Raw genomic sequence first — 12,996 nt, 5'->3', positions numbered from 1 at the left:
TGAAGTAAGGTCTGAAATAGGATTTAATCTTAGTGATATAAAGAGTGGTTAATTTTGAGGTGATTTGTTCCTTATATCAATTTTAATGAAATTAAATAAAACCCAATTTTTTCTTAGATATATTGACATATCATTCATTCGCACCTAAAGGACTTACGTAATATTTTTTCGTGATTTTACATTTGCGATAAATGTGTCATCAAGGAAGGTTGCAGCTTTTAAAATTAACAAATGAAATTAGCAAAAAGACTTAAATATTATTGGGAAAAAAAGCATATGATAAGAGTCCTAAATTTGTTTCCTTACTTACGGTGTCAACGAATGAAATAATCGCTGCATCTGCATGGAGCTCAGCTATTGAAAAGCTTTCATGTGTAACCAGGAAGCAAGCAAATATATAAATTCTAAGTCACATAAACTATTTTTCATCTGAAAAAAAAACCTTCAATCGATAATCAAACCTGAGGTAAGTTCTTATTCATGATATATGTTTTATTTTAAAACTGTTTTATCTGCATCTTTGTCAATTTACTATCACCCACAACACCTTTTTGTTGGCTTCTTTGTTAGATTAATTTGTATGTTTCTTTGAATTTTTAAAATCAGTTGTGTTGTGTGTCTTTGGTGTATGTTTACACAGTTTTGGCTGCTGGATACCAATTATTGGCACATTAACCCATCATGTATTTTCGGATTGCTTGCCCAATTTTTTCAACATAACGAACGAATATACAACAGTCATACAAATCGGAGGTTTAGCTAGCTATAAAACCAGGTTTAATCCACCATTTTCTACATAAGGAAATGCCTGTACCAAGTCAGGAATATGACAGTTGCTTTCCATTCGTTAGATGTGTTTGAGTTTTTGATTTTGCCATTTTATAAAGGACTTTCCGTTTTGAATATCCATTGGTGTTCGGTATATTTGTTATTTTACTTTTTACATTATAGCAAAATAAGAAAAAATAATCAGTCCAAGAAAATTTCCACATTAACAGTATATGAGAGTCATAAATCAGAGTTGTTATTACCTCCATTCATCCTGGTTCGCTGTTGTTAGAAAATATAAAACTATAAAGCTTCATAAATTTTAAACAGGTTTTTGTCATTTAAAGATCATGCCGTCTATGACGTGGTTAAGGAATATTTGTCGATTTTTTATACGCAAGGTCGGAAACAACAAAGTGTGTTATCCAAAGAAATGCAATCCTTCATATATATAATTAACAAATATTCTGATCTTCACATGTCCCCTAAGCCTGATTGGAATTTAAATATATTTTGAAAAATTCTGTTTAATTCTTGCAGAAAAAAAGGCAAAATGGCAAAAACTTTCGTAAGTATTTCTGAATGTATGTCTTTCACAAATGTTTAACAAAGGTGCACATGCTGAAATGTCCCGCCTGATCTACTGATAATGATGGAAACTGTTGAAAATCTTTACGATAAAGGTATTTCTAAAAGTATCACATAAAAATTATCAATGATCCATGTAAATGGGGTCAATATCAGATGAACACTGCCATACGGACAATCATTCCATACGCCAAGTATAGTTAAATCGTTATTCATAATACTTAACACTTAACAGTTTAACCTTGATCACTGATCCAAGAAATCAGGCCAGGGTCAGGTAACCCTTTGTGGCGGATATGTAGAATTTGTAAGGATCCCATGCATATACCACAAAAGTTATCATATTACTCATGATAAGCTAGAAATTTTAATTGACTGAAAAACCATGAAGTTCTATTCAAGCACTCACTGAACCATTAAAATGAGGTCAAGGATGATGGCGATGTGATTTCTAAACAAGATATGAAGCATTCAGTTTTTGCTTTTTTTTTACTTTCTGAAATATTAGGATTAATACAAATAGTTAACGCCGTCACCGTCTTCGCAGGACAGACAAAAACAAATACAAAATAAGACGTAAATGGTTAGTTTATAAGACCTGTGATGGCCCAAAAAGACTCGGATATTCTGCCCCAAAATAAGTGTATTCTTCATAATGCAAAAAATTACCACGGTTGTTCAAATGTGAAATTGTGAGTCATAAGTACTATTTTGCTGAAATGTATTGTACTCAACAAGAAGACTGTAAGTGCAGTCGAACCTCATTATATCGAACTCGGATAAGTCGAGGCATTTTGCCTTTAATGGCCCTGTTCGTATAACTAATTGAAAGAAAGTCAAGCGTGAAATGTTGATTGATCAAACTGACGGTCGAGAGATGCAATTATGTATAAATATTATGATTAACGCAACGTGTTGACGAAGATGTTCAAAATAAGAGCATAATTATTTCCAACAAACATGTAAGTTTTTAAAGAGCCAAAAAATTTACGATTTAATTTCATTGATCATTGATTAATGTTATTCGCAATAGGTCGGCACCGCCTCGGTAGTCACTTGGTTAAAGTTCTAGTCGAGTGCGGTTTCATTCCTTCTTTGGGTCAAACAAAAGGCTTTAAATCAGTATTTGCTGATTTTCTCCCAAGTCCGTGATATCTAGGAGTAACAGCCATACCTGAATGACTTGACATCAGAGTCTGGGTTTAGTGACATGTTATTCGCAATAGGTCGGCACCGCCTCGGTAGTCACTTGGTTGAAGTTCGAGTCGAGTGCGGGAGAACATTGGTTTCATCCCTTCTTTGGGTCAAACAAAAGGCTTTAAATTGGTATTTGCTGATTTTCTCCCAAGTCCGTGATATTTAGGAGTAACAGCTATACCTGAATGACTTGACATCAGAGTCTGGGTCTAGTGACATGTAAACCGGCGGACTATATAACCTTGTGAACTAGCACGTTAAAAATTTGCTTCATGACGTAAACATATTGATTTTTTTTTATAAAAGGTGCAAATATGAAGCTATATAATGATTTCTTAATATAAAAGGTCTTATAAAAAATATTAGTTTGAATAGTTCTTGGAGGGATTTGAAAAAAGAAGATAACTTAATAATGTTGAAATAAAATGCATATATAAATATGTATTTAAGATCACAACATAATGAGAACAGTAAACATGTTGAAGTTTTTGACCTATCTATTCCATTCATTGACTATCGTGTTTAAAGATGATCGAAGACAATAATTCAAAAAGAACTGTATTGTTAAATATTTTAAGAACTTGTTTACAGGTGACGCTTTCCTCGTGGAATAAAAGAATGATGGTAGGAGAGGAATTTTCCTTAGAGGTTAAGTGTAATAAAGCAAGCCAAGCTAAGGAAATTGGGCAAGTATAACAAATATTCAGTGTGCCAAAAAAACGGAAAATCGCTTAAAATGATTATATCAAATTAGAAATATAATATCGTCAGCGTTTATACTATTGGAATCATATTTTTTTGTCAAATAAATTCTTCAAATTTTAGGACTCTGATATACTTTCATAATTTATTGACGGTCTGTACGGATAGAGAGATTCAAAGGTCTATTCAAAATATTATAGCTTAAAAATTTAACGCATCAAAATTCTATAAATATTTCAGTTATACGACGTATAATTTTGACCTTATTTTCCTTTTGACTACATAAGAAAGTAACAGAATATATTCATTTGAAAATTCCTAAATGGAATGATTTTATGTACAAATAGAGTAAATATTCATGTTAGCAAAAACCTAGACTTCGAAAAATAGTGTGGATTCTAACGCCACCGTTTCTGAAATATAAGGCATGTTACCTGTCGCTTTCTTTTTTATGAATTTGATGTATATGTGTACTCTTAACTCAAAATGGATTCCAACAGCATTTAAAGAAGGAATGAAATCAGAAGTTCTACAGTTACCATCACGAACTGACTATCTCTACACGATATACACTTCATTCTGTACATTGACTTTTTAAGAGAACCCTTTGAATTGTCTTATAACTCTCAATTCTGTAATACATACCACTTACCGTAACACTACAATTTACAATCTGTCTCTAATAAAAATACTAATTATACAAGATTTTTTCCCCTTCTGCAATTAATGTGTGGAATGGTTTACAATTGACAATTTAAATTGTCGTAGTGTAGATCGAACTACTCAAGAAACATAGTTACAATAATTTTTTCATGGAAATCGGACTATATCAGACAATGAAAATCTGATGATTACTATTTTTAGTTAGAATATGCAAACTTTCATTATTGTGGCTATTTTTATGTATGCATGATTTTATACAATTTATATCAATACCGATTTGTCTTGTTCTGGTTCGTTACAGACACTTGCTACTAAACAGATATAATTTTTTATGGTATGTCGATATATGTATGTTTGGATTTCAACCTATGCTTTGGACACCAATTATGAGTTCCAGGATTTTACTTCCACTGACCGAAAGTTTGTGTTGATTAACCAAAGACGTTTGCATTGAAATTTGTTATATTGAAAACTTTTTGTCATGACGCTAAAAGATTTTAACGTTTTAAAATAAACAAATGGCGTAGTCTACGTTATATTTAGTATTTAATAGTATCTTCCTATTAACAATCAACATATAATTCTTTACATGGAGTTAACTTCTATATGTTGAATTTTTATGATTAAAAGACGTATCAGTGGCGGATCAAAGAATTTTGAAAAGGGCTGTAATTCTAGAAAACGGAAATTACTAAGTACACCGGGAAAAAAATATACTTTCGAATCAAAGAGGGCGTACTTCCTCTACATCCCTCCCTCCCCGAATCCACCACTGGGCATATTTATACATATAAACTTACAAGACTGTTATAAAATCATTTTTGTTTATTCTAGTGGGTACGCAATAAATTTTCAACAAAGCAGAGACGAAACGGATGGCATCATTTTCCATTTCAACCCAAGGGGTAAATCATCGCAAATTGTCTTGAATACGTTAATACCCAACAAATCATGGGGTGAGGAGACTAGGATTGAGGATGACAACGTTGAAGAGATTCATTATGCAAACTCATTCAAATTGAAACTTAAACCGATCACGGACACCACGATTCATGTGTATGTGAATGACAAGTTTAAAACCGAATACGAATGCCAAGGAAAGAAAATAACTGACACGGAATATTTAATTTTTTCGCCCTATGTTTCAATTCATCCATTATAAAAAGAAGAAAGAAGGACAACCTCAGAACATTAGGACAAAATTGTAAAATAGAATTGCTTTTAATTGACGCTCGCTAATCTTTTTATTTATCTGGAAATTTACAAACTAATAACGATACTACATTGTGATTCAGAGCATGGTTTAACGCTAACGAAATCAGGATACTAGTGTGATTAGGATGCAATTGACCAAACATATTTTTGCGCCGTATGATTTGTAGTTTTCAATAGATTCTAAAATAATAAAGTAACATATTCATTTTTCATATATACAATATGCCAATCTGAGATCAAACAATGTTCTTCAAAGGGAAACTTGCAGATTGGAGTCAATGCAATGAATTCTTATATAAATCCAATATATCATGAATCCTTACAAAGAATTCTTTCACATTGCACGTCTGCTCTTTTTCAATTACATGCATATATCCCAACGAAACATTTCTTATCTCATATAAAGCCTTCGCTTTATTTTCATGGTATTCGGCGTGGTTAAATGGGGTTTCCTTCAAGTTTGTTTTAGTTCCCCCATGCAGAGGATTTTGTCGTTGAAATTCTCTTGTTTTTCGTAGAAAGTGCTAAGAAAACCATTTTTGTTTGCCAAACTTTCCAGATTTTGTTGTCGATCTTATATTTTCATAGTGTAGATATTTTCCCTTTCTCTTTTGTTTGGCTTTGATATGTTTGCACTCTACAAAGACAGCATTAAAACGCAGATTAGCGCCACTATTTAACTCATTGGAATACAAGCAACGAAATTCAGTGCATTTACTACAGTGCCGCGACTAGTACTTGTTGCTTAAATAAGGCTCGCTACAATGTTCATCGCAATGTGAAATAGAAAAAAATTGTCTATAAGAAATAACCCACTATGCTTTTTAATATCAAAATGGAAGAATACTCTATAAATTTATTGCTTTGGGATACCATACGGCATACGTTGTTGATAGTGAACAAAAAGGTAAACCATGCTACACGGAGGAACAAGTGATCAGTAAACTGTGGTTTCTTATTGACAACATATTTGTTGAATTTGAAGGTAAACTTTTTCAACAAATTGTCGGCATTCCTATGGGAACGAAATCTTCTTATTTTCATATGAGTCGGAGTACCTTAATCGGACACTAGTCAAAAACAAGAAGATCAAAGAAGCCAATTCATTTAATTTCACATTCAGATATATTGATGATGTTCTTTCCATTAACAATCCAAACTTTTCTGATTGGGTTTCATTAAATATATCCTCCAGAACTTAAAATTAAAGAAACAACAGACACGGCTTCCCCCGTCTAATTTTTAGACTTATTCCTCGAATTTGACATAAACGGTCATCTCAGTACCAGAATCTATGACAAACGAGACGATTTTAATTTTGAAATTTTAAATTTCCCCCACTTTAGCAGCAATATACCAACTTCACCTGCATATGGGATATACATTTCCCCAACTCATTCGGTATTCAGCTGCTACTCAAACATTATAAAACGCCACCAGTGTTTGAGCAGTAAGTTTATGGAAGATCAACTTTTAATGACAATCTGTTGCTTTATGCTGACAATTTTGTCATTTCTTGATTATAATCTGTTATTTTCCTATTTCAATCTGTTGTTTTCCGATTACAAACTGTAATTTCCTACGCAAAAAAAAATTATTCAAATGACAGAAAAAATATATTTAGTAATAGCCGACTGAAACAATTTGTCGATTCAAATATGTAAAATCATTTCTGACGAATGTTTGAACATAATATGCAATAACAGTTTCATTTGTTGAGACAAGTTGAGGGTTACTGTTACGAAAATACAAATTCTGGTTTTAAAAGAACTTATATACTTATCAACAACAGAAGAAAAGAAGTAATTGCAAAGATATAACTAAATCGATTCGGAAGCTTACAATCCCTAGAACTAAACCCGTTAAAGTCTGAAAACATGGATATAAACTTTGAAATAAACGACGAGTGGATCCAATATCAAGAACAGCTTACGATGATGATAGATCTATAACCATTTTGAAAATGAAGATCCTCAAACTCAAATTTAATTCAACTGGTTAGTTTACCGTGCTTCAGAACAACATGTAACCAAAAATATGGGCATGTTTGCAAAAAACACCCCACACTAATACTGCAAGAATTTATCTGTTAAGATATGTTGTCAATATAATGGAATCTTATGCGACAGACATACAAGTGAGAGGTTTAGCTAGCTATAAAACCTGGTTTAATCCACCATTTTCTACATAAGGAAATGCCTGTACCAAATCAGGAATATGACAGTTGTTTCCATTCGATTGATGTGTTCGAGATTTTGATTTTGCCATTTGATAAGGGACTTTCCGATTTGAATTTTCCTTGGAATTCGGTATTTTTGTTATTTTACTTTTTTTCAAGCAACATCGGTTGTGAGACATAAAAAGCATCTGGTGTTTAATCGTAAACATGACGAAGGGACGGGTTACATAGTTTAGACAAAAATAATTTTCTATTTGACACTATAAATTCCATTCATCCGATCCATACTCTTTACTGTTAGTTTGGAAACAAGTCCGGAATATTCTATCCATAAACTGTATTTATACTCGAATTTTGAAAGTCTTCCGAGACACCTGTAATTTCAAGAACATTAAAAACAAATAAGAAAATGTTAAGCTACACAATTCGGAATTTTTTATGGACTGGTCCGTTTCAATCTATCCGAAGAATCAGGCATGACATACGCCTCATTTATATAAGATTACACAAACTCAAAAACTGTGGACACCGCTAATCACCAAATATTTGTAAAAAAAAAGATAAGACATTTCTTGGAACTATTTGAAAAACTACCAAATGGCAATCAAAACCCAATAGTCCGTAAGAAATACACACCAGCAAGTTATGAACAAAAGAAAATGACGAAGAGACAACAAAACAACACTCCACAAAACATAAAACGAAAAACCTTAAGATTTAGAAACATAAATCAAACAAAATACTCTAGATACACCAATGTGCTCCTGTTCGGTAAATAGTGCCTGTTCTACTAGTAGCATCCGTCGTGTTGGTCAGGTCAACTAAAATTCAATTCATAAAACACATTCGGTGATGTCCCAATCAAGGAAACAACGATGGAAGTGTACATGCACGTGGAACATGATATCGGTGGAAAGTATTTATGGATATTTTAAAGCGTAAACAATGCATATGAGTTTATACTTCAACCACATTGCTGCTTTACTAAAAGCAACAGCTAATTAAAGGCATACCAAATCAAAGCTTCCCTTAATCCTTCAACTAGCAAGCAACCAACTAGCATGTGACTTTTCTGTGACACTGACGCAAAACCAGATAAATAAAATACAGAAATCAAAAGCGACAGGAAAACAGAGTCAATCTCAAAATTACTGAAGTTTAGATGCGTGCTCGTTCTGAAAATAAAAGACTTCTAAGTGCACTGGCAAAATGTTATTCCTAACTAACAGTGACTTCAAAATCTTCTATCTGTATCTGCATATGTATAAATTATGTCAATGTATGTACACATCCAGTGCGTAAGTATCACAAACAGAGCCATCATATTCTGAACGTTTCAAAGATTTAACAAGACCAATAGCGGGTCTGACCCTGCGTTGATGCATGCAGTTGATTGAGGTAACATGTATACAGGAGCATAATTCATCACTCCCAGACCAAATATTAAAATCATTCACTTCAAAAGGTGCCAAGAAATCATTGACGAAAATTTTCCTTGTATAATGAGTGTTGTAAAATTTCAAACTATCGACAAACAGGAAGTTGCTACATGGCAGATGTAAACATTGCTTACTCGATACATCTCAACATTATCAAGCTACAGTCCAAATATTAAATCATTCCCCTTTCGTAGAAGCCAAGAAAACTTTTACGAAATTTTTGTCTTCCTTTCGGACGGACGGAGTCGAGCGGTCACTAGACCTGCTTCCACATTCGGTGACCTCGGCAGGTGAAATGGTAAAAAATACATATACCAGACCTCACTAACAGGTCTAAGAAATCGAATAGTTTGCATGATAAATTAACAGGGATAGATTGAAAGTTTGAAAATCTACTTTTTAATGCAAATATGATCTTTTAACCCTAGTGAGATGTTTAGCTAGCTATAAAACCTGGTTTAATCCACCATTTTCTACAATAGGAAATGACTGTACCAAGTCAGGAATATGACAGTTGTTTTCCATTCTTTTAATGTGTTTGGGCTTTTGATTTTGCCACTTTATAAGGACCTTTCCCTTGGAGTTCGGTATTTTTGTAATTTTATTTTTTTTCAATCCCTTTTTTGATAGTTCCTGGATAGCTCTTTTAAATTTAATTTATAGTTAATACCGTTTCCTAAAAAAATGTATTCTTTAGTCTCATTTTATTGGATATTTTTATGATAATTTTTAAGAAATGTCACCGGGGTAGCAGGCGTCGAGTAAAAACGTTCTATTTGTACTGCATTGGCTGAAGGGTTTTTCTTTGTTTTCACTACAGGTGATATATAGATATAAGAAGATGTGGTATGAGTGCCAATGAGACAACCCTCCATCCAAGTAAAAATTTATAAAAGTAAACCATTATAGGTCAAAGTACGGTCTTCAACACGGAGCCTTGGCTCACACCGAACAGCAAGCTATAAAGGGCCCAAAAATTACTAGTGTAAAACCATTAAAACGGGAAAACCAACGGTCTAATCTATATAAAAAACGAGAAACGAGAAACACTTATGAACCACATCAACAAACGACAACTACTGAACATCAGTTTCCTGACTTAGGACAGGTGCAAACAATATGTCTGGAATATTTGTAATTTTTCGTTGGTTGACAGTCTATCAAATTGAATTGCCATTGTGTTGATCGTTTTAATTAGTTCAAAGAGTATGGTATTCCTCACATTCCCGATGTTTTCATAGTTTGAAATAATGTGTTCTTTATTGTCTTCTTCTTTTGCGCTAACATACAGTTTGGGTCGGTCTCGTCTTTGTACAGCTGTATAAAAACTACTTCATAAACGAAAAGAGAAAAAGGAAATCAAAATCACTTTACTCCAGAGTCGTCCAAACATATAATTTTAAAATAATCTTAGCCAGTATAAATGGTTCATTAATAGGTTCATTATGGTTGAAATTATCCATCAAAGGAGCAAATTTCATGTTTTGGTGGGTTAAAAAAGTGGATAACTTTCAAATTAAATGCAACAGTAGTATACTGATGGATGGTCAAATCTCATAAATCCTTTCAGAACATACAAATCAAGGTAGGAAAACCCTGAGGTAATAACATGAACTCCAAAAGGAACAAGATTGGGTGCATCAAACGGCATAAGAGTCTCCGGCTATGCATGCATCACCCGTCATGCAAATCAAAAACTCTGTCAAAATTTCATAAAAGAGAATAATACACAATCAGTAAATTTTCCGATCATATGACTATTCTGTAAACTAAAGATCTGAAATCGTGAAAACATGACCTAGTGAGCTTAGACAAAGACCCATTCTATCGGTTAACCAATCATGGCATTGCCTCACTCATTATTCAAAGTATCAGAAACAGAAAGTGAGTATCTGACTTACACAATAAGTTTTCACATGTTACAACTCTTCACTGCCAAGCTGTTCACGAAATATGAAGTCATCCAGTTCAGTGGTACTAAAGAAATGTGTGACGAAATTTTTTTAAGTTCATTCAACATATTGAAAGTATCGGCAAACAGAAAGAAGATGTCTGACAGGTCCGAAAAGTGCTCACATGATACAATTGATCACTGTCAATCTGATAAAATGGTTTTCTTGACAAATATGGTTATTCAAATACACATTATTTAGTAACTTGAATATCTAAGAATAACATAGCATTAATCAATTGCATGATATTGGCTGGATAGGTTCTAAAAATGTTCAACTCACAGCACTATGTCGCTTTAACTATTAAACGTAGTGATAAACCCTGGACGATAAAGATATCAAGCCTAGAGAATACGGGTTTTGATTGCAATTCATGTAATCTTTCTCTTAAAAATGCATCATAAATTTCATACATGGTGTTGTGTAAAAATATATTAGTAGTCCGTATGTAGGAAGACCATCAGTGATAAATGTGAAATGTCAGTATAACATGCTCACATAGAGATTGATACAAATTTCAGGAAGCTGTAATTTGTAATTTCTGAGAGAATAAATGGGGAATGTGTGCATGCAACACAGATTCCATGGGACACAGATGATGCCCCAGCTTGCATATAACGTTATAAAGGAGCATAACTCAAGAACGGTAACAGTGACACTACCAAAATGTGTATTTTATCTGAGTTTTGTAGTAATAAGCATTTTGTATAAGTTTCTTAACATTTGGTTGAGGCAAACTAAAGTTAGAGAACGGTAACGAAAAATTCAGCAATTTTCCAAATTGTAAAGGGGCATAACTCTAGAACGTTAAAGTGACGCTACCCAAATTCAAACTTGATATGTGTTTTGTGGTAATAAGCATTGTGTATAAGTTTCATAGCATTTGGTTGAGGCAAACTAAAGTAAGAGAACTGAAACGAAAAATTCAGCATTTTTTTCCATTTGTAAATGGGCATAACTCTAGAACGGTAAAAGTGACGCCACCAAAATTCAAAATTGATATGTGTTTTGTGGTAATAAGCATTGTGTATAAGTTTCATAGCATTTGGTTGAGGCAAACTAAAGTAAGAGAACTGAAACGAAAAATTCAGCATTTTTTTCCATTTGTAAATGGGCATAACTCTAGAACGGTAAAAGTGACGCCACCAAAATTCAAAATTGATATGTGTTTTGTGGTAATAAGCATTGTGTATAAGTTTCATAGCATTTGGTTGAGGCAAACTAAAGTAAAAGAACTGAAACGAAAAATTCAGCATTTTTTTTCTATTTGTAAATGGGCATAACTCTAGAACGGTAAAAGTGACGCCACCAAAATTCAAAATTGATCTGTGTTTTGTGGTAATAAGCATTGTGTATAAGTTTCATAGCATTTGGTTGAGGCAAACTAAAGTAAGAGAACTGAAACGAAAAATTCAGCATTTTTTTCCATTTGTAAATGGGCATAACTCTAGAACGGTAAAAGTGACGCCACCAAAATTCAAAATTGATCTGTGTTTTGTGGTAATAAGCATTGTGTATAAGTTTCATAACATTTGGTTGAGGCAAATTAAAGAAGAGAACGGAAACCAATTTTGGGACGTTCGTACGGACGGACAAGGGTAAAACTTAATGCCCCTTCGCTACGGTGGAGGGCATAAAAAATCCATTCAGGGACATTTTGTGTAATATATGAATGAATAGACAAGTACTGATTAGGAATGAACATGAAAATGCACCACATTGTATAGCATGTTCACATAGCTTGGTATGAAATTTCAGGAAGATGTGAAGTTCCTGTGAAAAATGTAACGCAAATATTTTATTGAATGGTCAAACAAAAACATGAACAGACTGATAGGGGTAATCCAGTATCTAAAAATAATAAATTATCCATCATTTATTCATTTTATTGACATGAGAAAATCTGTGGATCTTTCATCTGTATAGAATGTAAACAAAGAAGTTGTTTGTGTCAGACAAAACAAAAATCAATATTTTACATTAAAAATATGGTAATTGTCAAATTGGAAGGTAACAGTCTGGCATTTAGTGAATTTAACATTATTAAAACCAATGCAAATCTTTTTTGACTAGTTATGTCAGTTTATGTTTCGTAAAAGCAGACATTCTGACAAAGCTGGCCATTATTTATTATAAAGGAACCCCAATGGTTGACTGGGTTATAGAAATATGGCCATCCCTTGGTCTTCTTCAGACTGGCAACAAAACCCTAGCCAAAGTGGGGCGTCCTTTGGCTGTGTAAATTTGCAGACACATCTGTTCTGAAAGAAGATGTTATATCTGATGCCTCATT

The 12,996-nt window shown here is 33.1% G+C and overlaps 1 long non-coding RNA gene across 1 annotated transcript; it reads left to right on the top strand.

Moving 5' to 3' along the window:
* Positions 1-371: 371 nt before the first annotated feature.
* On the top strand, positions 372-3,239 carry LOC127714119 (uncharacterized). The gene is made up of 3 exons (XR_007987565.1): positions 372-466; positions 1,309-1,336; positions 3,145-3,239. It is a non-coding gene; the product is annotated as an uncharacterized LOC127714119 (long non-coding RNA).
* The last annotated feature ends 9,757 nt before the right edge of the window (positions 3,240-12,996 follow it).

This window comes from Mytilus californianus, unplaced genomic scaffold, assembly GCF_021869535.1.
Source record: "Mytilus californianus isolate M0D057914Y unplaced genomic scaffold, xbMytCali1.0.p SCAF_9, whole genome shotgun sequence".
In the NCBI taxonomy this organism is placed as follows: Eukaryota; Metazoa; Mollusca; class Bivalvia; order Mytilida; family Mytilidae; genus Mytilus; species Mytilus californianus.
Note: the sequence above shows the minus strand (reverse complement) of the source record. Positions and strands in the feature narration are given on the sequence as shown.